This window comes from Ambystoma mexicanum, chromosome 2q (assembly GCF_040938575.1).
Source record: "Ambystoma mexicanum isolate Mex_15411 chromosome 2q, UKY_AmexF1_1, whole genome shotgun sequence".
Classification (NCBI taxonomy): domain Eukaryota; kingdom Metazoa; phylum Chordata; class Amphibia; order Caudata; family Ambystomatidae; genus Ambystoma; species Ambystoma mexicanum.
In genome coordinates, this window is record NC_090924.1 from 1,366,080,886 (window position 1) to 1,366,098,100 (window position 17,215).

At 46.8% G+C, this 17,215-nt stretch overlaps 1 long non-coding RNA gene across 1 annotated transcript in view; it reads right to left on the bottom strand.

The window, feature by feature from the left end:
- Positions 1 to 17,215, bottom strand: part of LOC138570171 (uncharacterized) — a 190,376-nt gene that overhangs the window by 136,359 nt on the left and 36,802 nt on the right. The gene's annotated exons all lie outside the window — the stretch shown is intronic.

Sequence of the window (17,215 nt, forward strand, 5' to 3'; positions counted from 1 at the left end):
CATGCTGCAAATGAATCCAAGCAAACGTGAGGCCTGGATGGGACTATTTTACTACAGGGACTATTTTTTACTCGGGTGTGGTTCTGGGGAACTTCTTACCTGGGACTACTTTGGAGGCTATTTAAACCACGCCCGAACAGCAGCACACGCTTCACGTTATTCTGCACTCAGCAGCGTAACGCTCACCGTGCCTGCAAGTCAGCATCCAGTCTTCTGCAACGCCCTTCTTGAATCCGGAGCTCCTAGAAGAAGAGGAAAGAAGAGACAAGGTTAGAAAACAAACATTATTTCAGTTCCTCACCTGATTCCGGATCCATCACGTCTCTGAACCTGGAAAGAACGTTATTTCTGCACGCATTGCATCGCCAGCTGCAGCACAGTGCCCTACTCACCAGTCCTCACAGCATCTTTCGATTCGGCGCTGCCTCCATCATTTCTTCGCCGAACTCTGGCACCTACGGGACAAAAAGAAAAAACAAGGTGAGCTGAGAGAGCCAACAAATACAACCTCTTTTACCACCATAGACTTACCTGATTTACCACCGGAGGCATTATTCTTGAACTCTCCACATCCTCATACGCCGCACCTGTAAACGGAGAGAAAACAACACGTCAAATACATGCATCATTTTACCGGACAGCGTCGGGTAATACAGACTCTTACCTGCACGCCATCAGCTGCCACGAGACCAACTTCTCTCGGACTCAGCTGCAAGATAAGATAGGAATGGGACAAGAGTGAACATCGGACATATTGAACTCTATGAACTGTATACTTACTGGTCCTCGCCAGGAACCTCAGAGTCAATACTCATCCGGAACTCTCCCAACGCCTTCGAACCAGTGAAGTAACTGGTATCTACGCGCCCCTGCAATCCACGCAGGATAGAGAGCTCATCTTTCAAGAATATAAGGTGAGATTACTGAAAGGGAATTTCGGAGGGGATTAGTGAGGAGAACAGCGGGGTGCCATCACTAGAATCCACGGGTGGCTAAACTCCTCTCTCCACTTGCAGGAGAATACTTCTACGGGTCAAGCAGATGAGATTAGGAGGGCCAGTCCAGTCTGTCATCTCTGCACTACGCATCACGTTGGTGGAGACCGCAGCTGTCCGGGTCCGACCGACGCCCCTGTGGGAGCCAGGTGAGCGTAATAGTCTGTCAGAGTTTCTCTGCATCACAGAGACATGGCTCCAAGATAGTTCCGGCCCTGCATTGATATAGGCAATCCTGAATGAATATAAGCTAATCGATCTTGATCGGCCGCCACCACAAGTAGGTGGTGGGGTGACAGTCATTTTTAAATCTGAATATACTGTCTCTAGACTTATCCTTAACCATGAATTAAATATGGAAGCTCTATTGATTAAATGTATAAACACCTTGCATATAACCTGCCATCTCTTTCTTGTCTACTGACAACTGGTTCCTACACTGGGTTTCTTGACCTATTTGTTGACCTGGTGGCTGACCTTTTGTTAAAATATACAAACCTGATTGTCCTGGGCGATTATAATCTAAAATCTAATAGCCCAAGACTCCTGGTTCTTGAACATTTTTTCACCAATTTAAATGATCTCAACATCCAGCAGCTGGTGACGGAACCAACACATACATTCGGGAACACTCTTAATTTTGTGCTGACTAATGCCAGCCTGGTGGCCGTTTCCTCTGTACCCACAAAGGTGATAGGTGGAAGGTTTCGAATGAATCTGAACCACTAGCAATTGCTCTGGGCAACCTTCCACACCACCGTTTTTTAGCCCATCTGCGCCATTGCAAAAGGGGTCCAGCCATGTGCAAATCAGTCAGCTGCCGCCACCAATGGTAGCAGCCCAGCCGGAACTGCTAGGCCAGGTCCCCTCTGCACAGAAAACCAAGCAACCCCAGACATGGTTCGGCCTTGTTGGACCTCCTCAGTGAGGTGCAGCCTGGTTCCCTATGGCCAGCGAGCAAGGGACCCACGTCTGGGCATACCCTCTCTCACAAGGAGAGACAAACTGTGACCACAAAAATGATGGGTGGAAGGTTTCGAATGAATCTGAACCACTGGCAATTGCTCTGGGCAACCTTCCACACCACCGTTTTTTAGCCCGTCTGCGCCATTGCAAAAGGGTCCAGCCATGTGCAAATCAGTCAGCTGCCGCCACCAATGGTAGCAGCCCAGCCCGAACTGCTAGGCCAGGTCCCCTCTGCACAGAAAACCAAGCAAACCCAGACATGTTTCGGCCTTGTTGGACCTCCTCAGTGAGGTGCAGCCTGGTTCCATATGGCGCAGCGAGCAAGGGACCCACGTCTGGGCATACCCTCTCTCACATGGAGAGACAAACTGTGACCACAAAAGTGAAGGGTGGAAGGTTTCGAATGGCCTGCTGGGCCTAGAGACCCAAGCTACTCCTCACTGATGAGCCCCAACAAGGGCGAAACATGTTTGGGGATGCTTGCAGTCTCGTGCAGAAGGGATGTGACCTAGCAGTTCAGGCTGGACTGCCCCTTTTGGGGTGGGGCCAAGCCTGATTTGCATATGGTCTTTCCCCTTCTGTAATGGCTTGGCAGTTGAAGAACGATGGTCTGGAGGGTTGCCCCGAGCAATGCCAGTGGTTAAGATTCAGTCTAAACCTTCCAGCCATCACCTCTTTGTTTTTGCTTTGTCACCCCGAGTGGGACGGGTATGCCCAGACGTGGGTCCCGTGCCTGCTGGGCCTAGAGACCCAAGCTACTCCTCACTGATGAGCCCCAACAAGGGCGACACATGTTTGGGGATGCTTGTGGTCTCGTGCAGAAGGGATGTGACCTAGCAGTTCAGGCTGGACTGTCCCTTTTGGGGTGGGGCCAAGCCTGATTTGCATATGGTCTTTCCCCTTCTGTAATGACTTGGCAGGCGAAAAACGATGATTTGGAAGGTTGCTCTGAGCAATGCCAGTGGTTAAGATTCAGTCTAAACCTTCCAGCCATCACCTTTGTTTTTGCGTTTCCTCTGTACAACAGACAATTTATTTGTTATATGTACACTTAAAAACAATCATGCCCCGCTTAAAACCCGCTTACTGCATTCAACCACGCAGGCTCCCCCCTCAGCCTTGGTTTACTCCCTTACTTAAAGCTGCTCACCTCAGGCTTAAACAGACAGAATGCAAATGGTGCGTTGCCTACGATCCTAGAGCGAAGGCTCAATATAGAGCCTGTTCAGCTGCATACTTTTCTGATATTCATAAAGCAAAAAGACTGTATTTCACTCAGACGGTGGAGTCAGCCCTCTGTCTACCTAAAACTCTTTTCTCAGTGGTTCGCTCTCTATCTTCTTCCGAGAAAATTATACCTGTTCTCCCTCCTATGCAGGAACGCTGTGATTCTCTTGCTCAATTCTTTATATCTAAGACTGATACTATCCGCACTGCCATTCAAGCATCCTTGCCGCCTTCTGCTTCTAAAGACTGCTCTACTTGAGTAGGAAGCCCTACTAAGGTTAAAGAATGGTCTATCTTTCCTCTGTTTACTAAGAACCAGTTATGGGGGCCATACAACGTATTAAATCTATCTCTCCTTCCGATGTGATTCCGTTAGTAGTTGTGAAATAAATTGCTAGTGACATCCTTACGGAACTTTCCACATCTGTTAATGTTTCATGCCAGAGAGGAGTTATTTCTGCCGAACTCAAAATCGTTACGGCTATCCCCCTGTTAGAGAAGCCTTCGTTAGACCCCCTCTCTCCTCTCCAATTTCCGTCCTATCTCTCTTCTCCCGTTGTCTATGAAACTGTTGGAATCCCTGGTCTCCCCTCTTCTCTCCTCCTTAGTCATCTACACTGCTTGATCCTGCCAAATCCGGGTTTAGCCCTGGTCGGGGTACGGAAAGCGTATTGGTGTCAATTCTAGATAACATGGCCAGGTTGGTTGATGCTGGTGGGGTTGGGGCTCTGATTTTGTTAGATCTGTCAGCAGCCTTTGACATGGTTGACCATCTCATCCTGCTGACCCGCCTGTCCCAGATTGGGATTACGGGCCAGGTCCTATTGTGGTTCTCTTCCTTTTTAGCTCATTGCGCTCAGATGCTCCTTCTCCCCCCTTTCTGTCCCGTTCTTTCAAACTTACTTGTGGGGTGCCACATGGCTCTGCCTTGTCACCCATTCTCTTCAATATATACATCTGGCCTCTTATCTGTCTCATCCGCTCCCTCAACATCAGGTGCTACTCTTATGCCGACGACACCCTGTTTCTAATTCATCTTGATTTAGCTTCCACTGAGGTGTCGTCGTGCTGCTGTAGGTGAGTGGATGAGCCGGAACTGGCTGAAGTTGAATGGGGACAAGACCGAGGTTATTGGTGCCCCCCCCCGATCCTTCACTCTGGGTGTCTTCTTTCTGGCCCTCTTCCCTTGGTTCTCTGCCGGTCCCTGTGACAAAGGTTAGGAATCTTGGTGTAATTCTCTCCGCTTCTCTTTCAATGCACAATAGGTCTCTGCTGTGTGCAAGACAGGCCATTTCCATCTTAAGATACTGAAAAGGGTTCTTCTGCTTCTTCCAGCTGCTCTTCATCCTCGAGTTGTTGCAGTCATGGTGCTCAGTCGTCTGGATTACTTCAACTCGCTGTATCTCGTGCAGCCTAAAGGCTTAATCCAGCGGCTTCAGCGCCTTCAAAATCTGGCTACTTGTGTCGCTACAGGATCTCCCTATGGCGCTCATATTACCCCGGTGCTGCATGCTTTGCACTGCTTCCGGTTAGTCGAAGAATTGAGTTTAAGTAATTGTGCATTGTCCACCGAACACTCCACGGACTGGGTGCAGAATACCTTCAGTCTAAATGTGTTCGTTACTTCCCCTCTCATACGCTGCTTTCTGCCTCAGCTGAATTTCTGGTAGTCCCCTCCTACCGCTGTGAACGCATTGGAGGCCGGGCCTTTTCGGTTGCAGCAGCTCACATGTGGAATAACCTTCCACCTATGATCAAGGCTATATCTAATCATCTAGCCTTTAGAAAATCTCTGAAGACTCTTATTTTAATTCCCTGCGGCTTGCCCTTCTCCACTGCTCCTCAGCGCGAAGATACCTCTGGTGACTGCGCGCTTTAAAATTTCAAATAACATAACCTAACATCTTAAACGCAAGTGCAGGGTGGTTCTGGTACATCCTCTGACAAACTGGCCTGCCGCCTGCTCCAAAGGCAATACTGGCTCTCTGTTGGCATCCAAGTCCACGTCTCTGCGACATCCAACAACTTGGCCGAACTCTTTAAAATCTGTAAGGAGCTGGTCAATCCTGCTGCAGTTTCTACCTCTCCTGTCCCCTCCCAGGCCCTCTGCACGGCCCTGGCTGCTCATTTCATCTCTAAAATTCATCCTCTCCTCTCCCCCTCTACTCCCTGCTCTTCCTCTGTCCCTTCTTCGGCCACCTCTCCTCCCTCCTCTCTTCCTTTCCCCTGTTCTCCCCAGACGAGGTTTCTAGACAAGTCCAATTTATGAAAGTTTCGTCAAAACAGGTTCACCCCTGTTCCTCCAAAACCATCAAGGACCACATTGACACCTTGGCCCCTGCTCTGGCTGACTTCTGCAACCACTCCTTCGCCACTGGGGTCTTCCCGTCCCCCCTGAAGCACTCCCTTGTGCAACCTCTTATTAAGAAACCCTCTGCCGACCCGTCCTGCCAGGCTAACTATCGCCCAATCTCCATCACTCCCTTCCTGGGCAAACTCCTGGAAAAGCTGGTCATCGCCCAGCTTAATCTCCACACTGAATCTGTTGGTTGTCTCCATGACCATCAGTCTGGCTTCAGAGCTGCCAGAAGCACGGAAACTGCTCTCTTGAACATTCATGAAGACCTGCTCTCCAACCTTTATTCCAACACCCTCTGTGTCCTCATCTTACTTGATCTTGCTTCTGCCTTTGACACGGTCAAGCATGCCATCTTGCTGAACCGTCTCCGTGATAACCTGGCTATCACCAAATAGGACCTTGCTTGGCTAACCGCTTTCCTCACTGATCGACCCTCCCAGGTCCAACTTGGGTGCTTCCTCTCCTCTATCTATACCTGTGGTGTTCCCCAGGGGTCTAACCTCTCTCCCTGGCTGTTCAACCAATACCTGGCACTTCTTGCCCTCCGCATTGCCGCTCTCTTCCCCAGTTTACAGTGCTATGCGGATGATACTCAACTCCTTTACAGGCTACTTTCTGCCACTTCTTCTCCCTCACTCATCTCTGTCAGTCTGTCTGCTGTCCAGGAGTGGTATTTCCAATGATCTCTGCCTACATGCCAGTAAGACTGAGATTCTCCTCATCGGCACACCTGCTCCCTCCTTTCCTGTCGCCCTCTGGTCAGCCTCTCTTGGCCCTCTTTCTACTCCCACCTGTGAGGCTAAAAACGTCAGGGTCATCTTAGACTCCACACTCTCCTTCTCTTCTCACATCTCTGACGTCTCTAAGAAGTCACACTACCAGCTGCACCTCCTCTCCTTCCCCCAGAAGCTCACTGTCTCCAGAGCTCTGGTTCTCTCTAGGCTGGACTACTGCAACAGCCTCTTTCTAAATGTGCCTGCTTCTACTCTCCACCCCCTGCAGCTCATCCAGAACAGGACTGGGAGACTTGTTCTTGGCCTCAAGCCTAGAGATTGTATCTCTCCAGGACTGAATTCCCTGCACTGGCTCCCAGTGGCTGCACGGTTTTAAGTTCAAAACCCTCTGCATTGTCCACAAGGCCTTCTCAATACCTTCAGCTCTCTATCTAAATTTCTTCCTTCTCAATCTTTTCGCCCATCCGCCTCCAACTCCCTCAGGATCAGTCGATTCACCAAGCAACGAGTTGGTGGTAGATCTCTTTCTTCGGCTGGAACGTAATTTGAGGAGAACCATCTCTGGTTCCGGAAGCACCTCAAAACCTTCCTCTTTGCTTCTGCTTTCTCTCCTCCTCTCCCCTGCTGAACTGAAACTGTTCCTGCACTGGTCACCTGACCACCTTCTGATCTTGGGCCCAGGACCCTGCCAGTTGCACACCTGCACTGCCTCCCTGGCAACCCCCGCACGTGGGGACTGTTTTTCTGTATCCCTACGGTCCCCTGCCAGCACTTGACACCTTATGTCTGCACTTGCCACCAGCCGGCTGCACTTTTTACTTATTGCTTTCATTTATTCTATTTTTTTTTACTGTCGACCCCATGTACTGCACTGCCCCTTACCCCTTAACCCCCTACACTTTTCCTATTCCCCCTTCCACTGCGCTTGCACGATCTCAATGTCACCTGGCCTGGTAAGATTGTTGTCTCTGTCTTCCCTGTGTCCCCCCCCCGCCTCGGCGCCCTTGAAACACTTGTGTATAGGTGCGTTATAAATGCCATATCGTATCATATCACGTATTTATATTTATTTTTCACAAATCCAATTAAGCTTACTACCTTAGTTAAAACACTAAATGCTGTGTCTGTATGTCTTCTGGCCGTGTAAGTGTACCCCTTAGTGCTGGGGAGCAGGTGCAAGTGGATCTAGGTCACTTTCCCTAAGCACCTCCCATATTCTTAGTCCTGCCACTTCCTTCCTGCTCTTAACTCTTAGATCAACGGCGTCTCTTGCACGGGCATCTGAAGTGAAGGGCAGACGAAGAAAAGGGCCATTCCTGTTTGGTCCTGTTCAGACCAGGAGGACCCAGGGCCCGACCCCCTGCTCAGACAGCAGGTAAGCAGGTAAGCATGTATCAACATGTGTTTACTCCCTCTGTCCCCACAGGCCATCCCCGCCCCTCCGGCCCCCCTGTTATGTTCCCTTGTGACCCCCACCTTCTCGCACACAGGTGTTGTCTGTTTTGCTTGATTATTCTACCCTGTTTCCCATCCCCCCTCCAGCCTACTTCTGCAGGAGTCTGTCCTGATACATTCTGGTTTCACCATTACTGTCTTGTGGCCAATGCTGGTTTTGACTTTTATGGACTTCATTCATTCACGGTGTGTCACCCTTTCTCAACTCTCATGCTGGACTTCCTTTGCATCTTGTACTCATGGTGGCCCTGAATCATGCTGTTCCCACCTTCATCTTGTATCGTGGCTTGCAAAATTATGTGTTACTACTGACTTCTGCAATTGTATTCGCTCTCCCCTCTTGCCTCTCCACTCTTTTTGACTTCTTACTCTCTGTTCTCTCCTCCCCTCCCCTCTCCCTATCTCCTCCCCTCCTCCCCTTACTTTCTTCTATGCACTTACTCTATCAGAATTGTCCCTGGACCTAGTATGATAGCAACCTCGTCTGTCGCTCCCCCATCCCCTTACTCCCCCCCCCCTGCCTCCAGCACTATCTGAAACATTGTCAGGCCTAGTACGATAGTCGCTTGTTTTGTTCCTCCCCTCGCTTTCTGCACCCCTTTCCCTCACCTTTTGTTTCCCTCCTGCTCTACCAGAAATGTCGTCAGGCCTAGTACGGTAGTCACCTGTCTGTTTCCATTTCCTTCCCACTCTCCCCCTCCCTTCCTCATCTATGTCTTAGCTCTTGCACTATCTGAAATGTCGTCAGGCTGAATACGATAGTTAATTTCACATCCTTACTGTTCATGGCCTGTAAGAATGTCATTGTATTTTCCCTTGTTCCCTCCCTTGCCTTGAAGTGCTTTGAAACACATTGTGTATAGGCGCTATATAAGTAAACTATCCTATCATATCGTATTCCTTTCTTTCATGCGAATCCAGCTTAAAACATCAAAGACAGTGCCTTTCTTTCTGGCTTTTGCTCCCTATATGCACGAATGCTCGATCGCCTGCATCAAATTTTGCTGCAACACCCCCTCTGCCCCGAAGCTCAAGTATGACAAGCGAAGCGCGATATGTGGTATGTTGCACTCTGGTGACCGAGGAGCATAATAAGGCTGTTGGGCAGCACTTTTAAAACTGCTGTGGTTTCCACCCCCTCCTAAACGAACTTGCTTGCCTTCTACCGGCCAACACCCTCCTGTGACTGCAATACTCGCTGGTAAACTGGTGTCTGATGCGCTCCTCTAAAGGTGTGCATTTGGCCGGCGGGTGCCTCTCTGTGTCCACCGCCTGCTCAATCCTGAACTCCTGCTGTCCACTCAATGTCTTCCGCTCATGGGGTGTATTGTCAATGGCTGTCCGGGATCTAGCCGTCCAATAGACTTTCTTCCTCTGGTTCCAGGGACGTATCACCATTGGCTTCCTGGGTCCAGGTGCCGTCTCGCTCCTTCTGAATGCTCCAGTTTCCTCTCGGCCATTCCACCTGAGTGCGCTCGCTCACTACTGAATACCCCTATGCCTGTTTGCCCTGCCTAAAGCCCTTCTTGGCTTGTATTCTGGAATATTCCTTTTAGTTTAGTTAGCCCTGTGTTCTCCGCCTCCTGGCGTCTGCTTGAGCATGACTGCTGCTGGTGGAGGTTCTCAAGGATTTCCTTTTTTACAGCCGAGAAACCTAGACATGCAGAGGTGCAAATTTAAGCCCAGCACATTAATCAGGGAGCTCCTCTTTTATACTAGTACAACACTCTGACCCACTGTTCATGATCCTCTTTTCATTTTTTTGATAATCTCTCACCTATCACTTACCTTGTTCGAATCTGGACAGAATTTCTCGTGCCCCCCGCCACTCCCCTTGTTATCCATATCTTTGTGGTAAAGGGATTGTATCTTGTTCAACTCAATAAATAAGCATCCCTTTTTTGAGCACGAAGGTAGAGCCATTGTTGTAGATGTTCTGGGCAACGCCTGCTTAGAATATGGGGTCAGTTGTATATGCAAACCTCCTTCCTCTACACCGAACACCGCAGTATGCCTAATGTGCAGGCCTCATAAGAGGCAATGCCTGACCCGTGCGGGCTCTTGTCCACTGAAAAACAGAGTATTCTTTAGCGATTCCCTGGCTAATTCACCAGTATCTTTGGGGTGCCCCAATGCTCTTCACCCATACCTATTCTGTGCTGTGTCCCACCCATGTCACTATGACTTCCGTCTACTACTGTTGTCGCTCTGTCATTATGCAGAGCACCCTGCAAAGGGGAATGTTCCAGCCACTGTTGCATTTAATCTTTCTTCATTTAAAAAAAAATACAAAAATCTGACCAGCAAACTTCAGAGACACGCCCTCCAGACCTACTGATGCTGGCCTCCTGGCACCCCTACGCCATGCGAGCGGCACACATTTTGCAGCCTTGAGGTATGATATGATAGGTTATTTATAACACACTTAATACCCAAACGTTTCTAAGCGCGGACCCGGTGATCGAACCTGTGTTGCTCCGTGTCGTCTTGCTTCCAAGGCGAGCAGTGTTGAGGTATCCTGCCTAGGTCCTAATAATTGGAACATCAAAGCTCTACTTAAATCTCATCTCTTTACCCTGTAGTCCAGACAGAAAGTATGGGTCTTCTCCTCAATTAGCAGAGACCACGAGCGCCAAGAGACTGCTTAGTCCAAAGTGCAGGCTATAACAAGCAATGCCAAAGCCAACAGTTCTGGCTTTTGTGTAGTCATGGGAAAAGGAACTGCCATAAAGGCGTTACCTGGCCATAAGATGGCAACACGTGTAAAATGTATCTTGGCATATGATACCAGTGTCAGGCAAATGCTTATCTAATACCTATGCACAAGTGGAAACGGGTGGCTTTGCTATTGTTCGTATTTAACAGGATTAGAGTGCAAGGAAAAGATGCAAGGACACAGATGCAAGGACACACGTGCTGATTATAAATGATAAAATTAAGTGGCTGAGGCACACCTGTTTAAGACATTTTATTACACTACAAGCACATTTGCAGCAAAATTAAGCCACTTAAGCTGCTTAGAAATGCCACTATCACGCCCTGAAGAACATAACATGTGATGTTACTGCTTGAAAGAGCTAGCTTAAAGAGATCCCAGGAGGATGCGTTTTGGACGGGGAAGGGTAGATGGTGGGTTGGAATGGCCAGAGGACTTAGCAAAGCCAAGTTAAGCCAATGGGTGGTTAAAAAAAAAAACACCAGTAAGCTGTGTGTCCCGCCTCACAACCCATCTCCCCCCCATATGTATTCAAATGCAATCGTTTTGGCTTATAATTGTCACGCACATGCCACCTAATAGTGAAAACTAAACATACCCAACATACTTACAAGCTGTACTGATACCAGTTTATGAATGAAGGCTTGATATATAGCTTAATTTCCTGGCTGGCAGATTTGCCTTCTCTCGAAATTAAGAATTTCACCTTATAAAAACTGCAAGTCATTGTGCATTTTTGACATTTAGCAATGAGTGCAGACGTGCTGCTACTAACTGGTATGTGTGCAGGGGAGAAGCTTTGGTTTTCCACCTGCAGAGAGAGGCAGGGTCCTCCCATACTCACAGGCCGAGCTTGCTAAGCCACTAGGACCCTTTCCATGGTCTGCATCGCCTGGCTTGTTCATTTCAAGCTTGGCTTTTCCAACGTGCGCCAAGTCGGCGAGACAGAATGCCACCTAAAAGTACTCAAACATTGACAAATGCATAACGCCACAAGGTAAAATGCTTCACAGACTGAGGCTGTGTGCGGTGCCTGTTAGCACTCTATATACCCTGTTACAGGACTACTTTGTGTCATTTATTTATGTGTGTGCCAGCTATGAATCCCCAAAATAGTGGACTCAAGAGGGATGTTCCTCACCACGCCATATACTTGCTGTCTATAAAACAAAGCGAAGCATGTCACTTGATGGGTGTTTGTGATTGGTGCTCAAGGAAATAGAAGCAGGGCTGTTATTGAATGATTATTATCCCATTGCCCTTTTATAATGTTGAAATCCATAGGAGGAACTCCTCCACTTGCTCTTCCTAACACTTAGGGGCCCCTGGTATATATTTTAATTTGATATGTTTTATCACAGCTTTGGGGTTATGCTGCATTGTTTCTTTGGATAGTGCAATGTCTGGTGTTCTCTGGAACATGTTGGCATGCACTAATACTAGCATAGTGCATGCACTAATACTACTGAACATTGGAGAGGCCCGATAAGTAAGCAGACCTCAGGCTTTTACTCTCTCTCTAAATGCTCAAGCCATGTTTTTTGGGAGACCGCGTAATAAGTTCTTTCCATAGTCCAAGCGTGATATGATGATGTCATCACTGACCGTGACTTCATGGGAAAGAATAGGAAGTGTAACCTGTGTCTCAGGATCTGTGCAAGGCGTAGAGGTGTTAAAGGGTTCCCCTTTCCTTTGGAGTGGGATTGGCATCAATCAGAATCCCAAGGTTAGTTTAATATATTTCAGAATCCCATGGTTTAATGAAACCAAAATTAGTTTGGGACAGACACCCATATAGACTGACCAAAACTAACCGTCCGTTTCAAGACTCATTGATATGGAACCCATATTCCATTGGCCCACTTCAAGCCTGCTGTTCTAAGGTTTGGATACACCACACTGATGACCCCCCAAAAAGGGTGAATCCTTTGTGTGGTTGTTGCTCTGGAAACGCCTTTCCAGAACTGCCAGGTGTCCCTGTGAAGGATTGCCGTCTAGTGAGGGTGAGATAACCCGCTTCTTCTGCTTCATTTGACAAATAAAGGTTTGCGGACAATCATCTCTGAAAGGGTGGTTTGCTGATCTGACCCCCTTTCATAAAAAGCTCTATGTCAAAAGCATAGTGCACACGTATGCCCTTCTATATCAGCCTCCTGACATCTGGAGCATCTGCCCTTCAGTGGCACAGAGAAGGTTCAGACGTCACATGTGCATTCCTGACAGCTGCTGGGACAACATGCCCCTGCAGACAGATGACCAATAAATAAATGTGGCATCTATTAGTCTCTATTTGTGTTTAAAATAAGCCATTGATGCTCCTACTTTCTGCATTTGAACAGCGAAAGCTATACAGAATCCCTGGATCATTAGGACTAAGTAAAGAATATACGTGTCCTCTTATATGCAATTCACATAAATGGATTAGCAAGGCCCATTTTGAACAGTAGGGTTCATATAATTAGCACTTTCACAGCACCTATATGTATTTGGAGCCATAGAGTTTTATTCTTTCACTGTATTCAAATACAAGACTTGCACTTGGAAATGCAGGGCCTGTTTAGTGGCACATTGCAAAAATGGATACTTTCACAATAGCCCTTCGACACAGATTGAATATATTAGACATTATATATGTATATTATCAGACTGATTCATGGAATTATCTGCGCGTAAAACGCAGATTTGCGCACCATTCTGCCCGAAAATCCCTTTTTTGGATATGGGGATTTTCGGGCAGAATGCCGCGCAAATCTGCGTTTTACGCGCAAATAATTCCATGAATCAGACTTTACATTGGGTTTATGATTTTGCTATTGCCATTGTACAGTGAAAGGCCTATGGTGTTGGCGTAGAATTGAATTCAGGGATATCGGTTTTAGTAAATATCTCAGCGCTCAGCAAGTCCAACCGGGCGAGATAGGTCCACTTAACTGCAGGGAAAGTTTGCACTACATAAGCATATTAGGGTGACTAGTACAGGTTGTGACAGAATCAAAGGCCTGTACGATACACTCAGATAAATCTATATCTGGTTTCTGGCTCCCATTTCGCAACGTGCTGTTTTGTTTAATAAAGAAATTGCAGCTAGTTGACCATTCCTTAAAGTTCCAATTGAGGTTGCTATAAATCAGCGATATCTAAGAGAACGTGACCTAGAAACTAACACAATTCTTAACATTTTTGAAGCCGAGGCGAATTGTGAAAAGAATGGGAGCAGGGCATTGAACTGAAGCCAGCCAAAGATGGAAACCGGGAGTGCAGAACTAGCCAGCCAAAATAAAATAGGTATTTAAAGCACCAAAGTACTAAGTAATATCTTGTACATTTTGCAAAGAGACACAGAAATTGGCTTATTTTGTATTCATTATCCTGTTAACTGAATTGGAGTAAAACAGCCTATCATTTTATTTGCCTGGGCCCTGAAACCTGCATGGTGCTGCTGTGCACTACCCTGACCTGGACATCACCTGCGTGTCCCAAGCTTCTTTGTGTCACGTGCTCTTGCTGCTTGGACTGCACCGCATGTTGTACCCAGTCAACCAGCTCACCAACCCAATGCTGAATCGGCACCTCAGGAAGCTCCAAGAAGCCAGACTCAATGCTGTTGGGCCACAAGGTTAATAATAAGGTACTGTGAAGAGCCCTGCCCCGCAGGGTCCACTTTTGGGACCATAGTTACTTGTAAGCCCCTTTCACTGCCTTTTTCCTCACAAACAATTCCTTGGAACCATGACTTTGCTGCAATTGCTTGCCTAATTCACCCTGCTCCATTACACATAGTGATATAACATACATGTGAGGTGAGTGGGTGTTTAGTGATTTTAGTTTCATTAAACACTCAATAATGCAAATACTATAATATATTTTTTTTTATAGAACCTTGATTGGTCATTCTTTTATTTTGGAGTCTTTGTACTGTTGCTACTGGTACCACATTCACACCCGTCCTAAGAGAATAGCCTGCCCTCTGCCCACTTTAACACAAAGGGCCATCGAGGTATATCTCTTGCTTGTGCCTGTTTCAAATGTATCATTGGGATCACTGCTGGTTTTGTAATAGTCTAGGGCTGAGTAGGCAGATTAGCCACTACTCATCCCTGAACTCCTGCGGACCAGTAGTCATTTTGTCGCAGCCACTCACTTTTTATATGATTCTACTCTTTTTATGGAATTGTACATATTCTACTAAATATGGAACTGAGCCGAGCCCGCGATTTCGGAATACTCTGTGTAGCGTGTTCATAGTTGTGCCTCAGTTCACATAACGCTGAACTGGAACACAGAGCCACTCATGGGTCCCATGGCTGCTTCTTCTGTAGGACCTTTGAAATATCCAATTGTACCATGGAAGCAACACCCTGGCCTACTTCAGGCCATCTAAGTATAGGTCCTGTGATCTAATCTCCCCTGAATCGCCCTTATCACAATGCAATTAGCAGTTTAACAAGCTATGGCAGGATTGTTGCTAGTTTAAAGGGTCCCATGGCCCCAGAGGGGGATTTTATTTGGCTAAGATCAGTGCTCACTGGTTTCCTGTTAAGAGCTCAGATAGGACGGAGCTCCTGATTACAGGTGAAATAGAGTTGGCTAATTTTGACGGACATGAGATGAAGTGGAGCAAAAGACCCACACAGAGTTTGAGGTATGGGTGTGTTTACTCTGATGTAATGGGGGGATTACGTTTTTGTTATAAATGAAGATCCTTGGGACATCATGTAAGTAGTATTGAAGTGCCTTTTATTAAGTTACATGAAGATCAGTGGAGGAACAAGTAGAGATCTCAGGGAGACCTGAGGTTGACACACTGGTTCCCACTACCCAGGTTCACATCTCTGTAACTCCTTGGGCTGAAACCCTCTTCAAGGACAAACATTCTGCTCACCCACACAACATTCTCACGATGATATCATGCACTGCACGCATCTAGGAGATCACTATATAACCGTTTTGCAATGTGATGCAGGGTTTACATCATGTTCGTTCTCTTCTAATGCGAAATATCAGTGTAAAAAAATATTGGCGACGCGGTTTGAGGCATCTGTGAACATGACGGCTTTTCGTGTATGAAGACAATTTGAGCTGGGGTGTGATGGATCTAAAGAGGTTAGTTAATGAAGTATTGGTAGACATAACGTTGCTGTGTGCTAGATCGTTTGTCTAATGTAAAGTAGTGTATGTCAATAGGAGATTTAGCAGTAAGTTGGTTAGTGGAAAGAAAGAGACGGTTGTATATTAGTGGGGGCAGCTGTTAGGAGCCTTAATACCAGAGTGAACCATGGTTCCATTCTGCTGGTGATCATTGAGTAGGTATTTAATGATGCTGTTCATTATTGGGAGAGTTCTTGTTGTTCCGGGTTGCTTTAATGCAACAGCAGGGCATTGGCTAACACCTGTCTGAGTACAATCTCCCCAGTATGTTGATAGGCGTCTTGAGCTCATGTGACTTGTATGTGCTGGTATGAACACAATGCACCAGCCATGGACTGGACATTTTCTCAAGGCATCCAGCCATCACACTATAATCCATATTAATTAACGTGTAGAACATGAATTAATCACTGAGGGTGTGTCTTTTTTTATCATTATAATGTTCTGTAAAAAAGCCACAGATTATTACAACATATCAATCCATTTTCTGTGCTATTGGAACATGGGATACTTATATATGCATAAAACACGTTTCATCAACCAAACCAGACAAATAATATATTAACTACTATCGTATATTGAAAATACACATGGAACACAAACACTTGTATGACATGTGGGAACAACCATCACCACCCATTAATACAATGAAGATGTCGACACAATGTGTTGCAGCCAAACAAGAGTATGTTGTATTGTATTGTAAGAGGATTTATAGAGTGCTAACTAAGGCCAAAAGGCATCTAGGCGCTAGAGAACACAGATAGAGGTAGGGAACTGAAGCAGAGAGCCAGAAGGTTAGAAAAGGTATGTTTTCAAGGCACCTCGAAATGACAGGTAGTCATCAGTGCCTTGAAGAGATACAGGCAGAGAGTTCCACAAAGTGGGGGGAAGGACTGAGAAAGAACGCCCCCCAGCCCTACAGAAACAAGGAACTGTCAACCTGAGATGATCAAAGAGGTCTCATAGGCTTGTAGAGAGTGAGTTTAGAATGAAGAAGCACTAGTGCCATGAATGGCGCGTGCAACAACAGTCTTTTGAAACTAATTAGGCTCTCCAACGGAAGCCAGTGCAGTTGACGCAACCAATTGCTGGAATGGGACAGCCTCTAGGCCTCAAGGGTAAGACGTGCCATGGAATTCTGCAGGGTCTGAATGTGGTGGAGTGAAAAAGCTGGCTGACGAAGGTAGATTCCATTGCAGTAATCTACTGAACCCATGATGTAAGAGGTCACCACCATAGCACGAGAATCAAGGGGCAGGAAAGGTAAAATCTTCCTCAAAACCCTCAGTTTGCCAACACCATACTGGCAGACAGAGGAGACCTGAGCTTCTCTAGAGCCACTAGACACTAGTAACACCCAGGCTTTTTACTGAATTGGCTGGCAACGGACAAGGCCCAAGAGAAGGTGGCCAATATTCCACACCCCAAGAGAGACGAGAAGAGTGAGAAACAATCACTAGAACCTCCGTTTATTCTCCATTTACTTCTATTTATTCTCCATTTACTTTTAACAAATTGGAAGACATCCATTCCCTGATGGAAGACAAGCAATTCCGAAGTTTGGAAGGGAGTTCTAACACCAGAGAATTAAGGCAGAAGAACATCTTTGTTT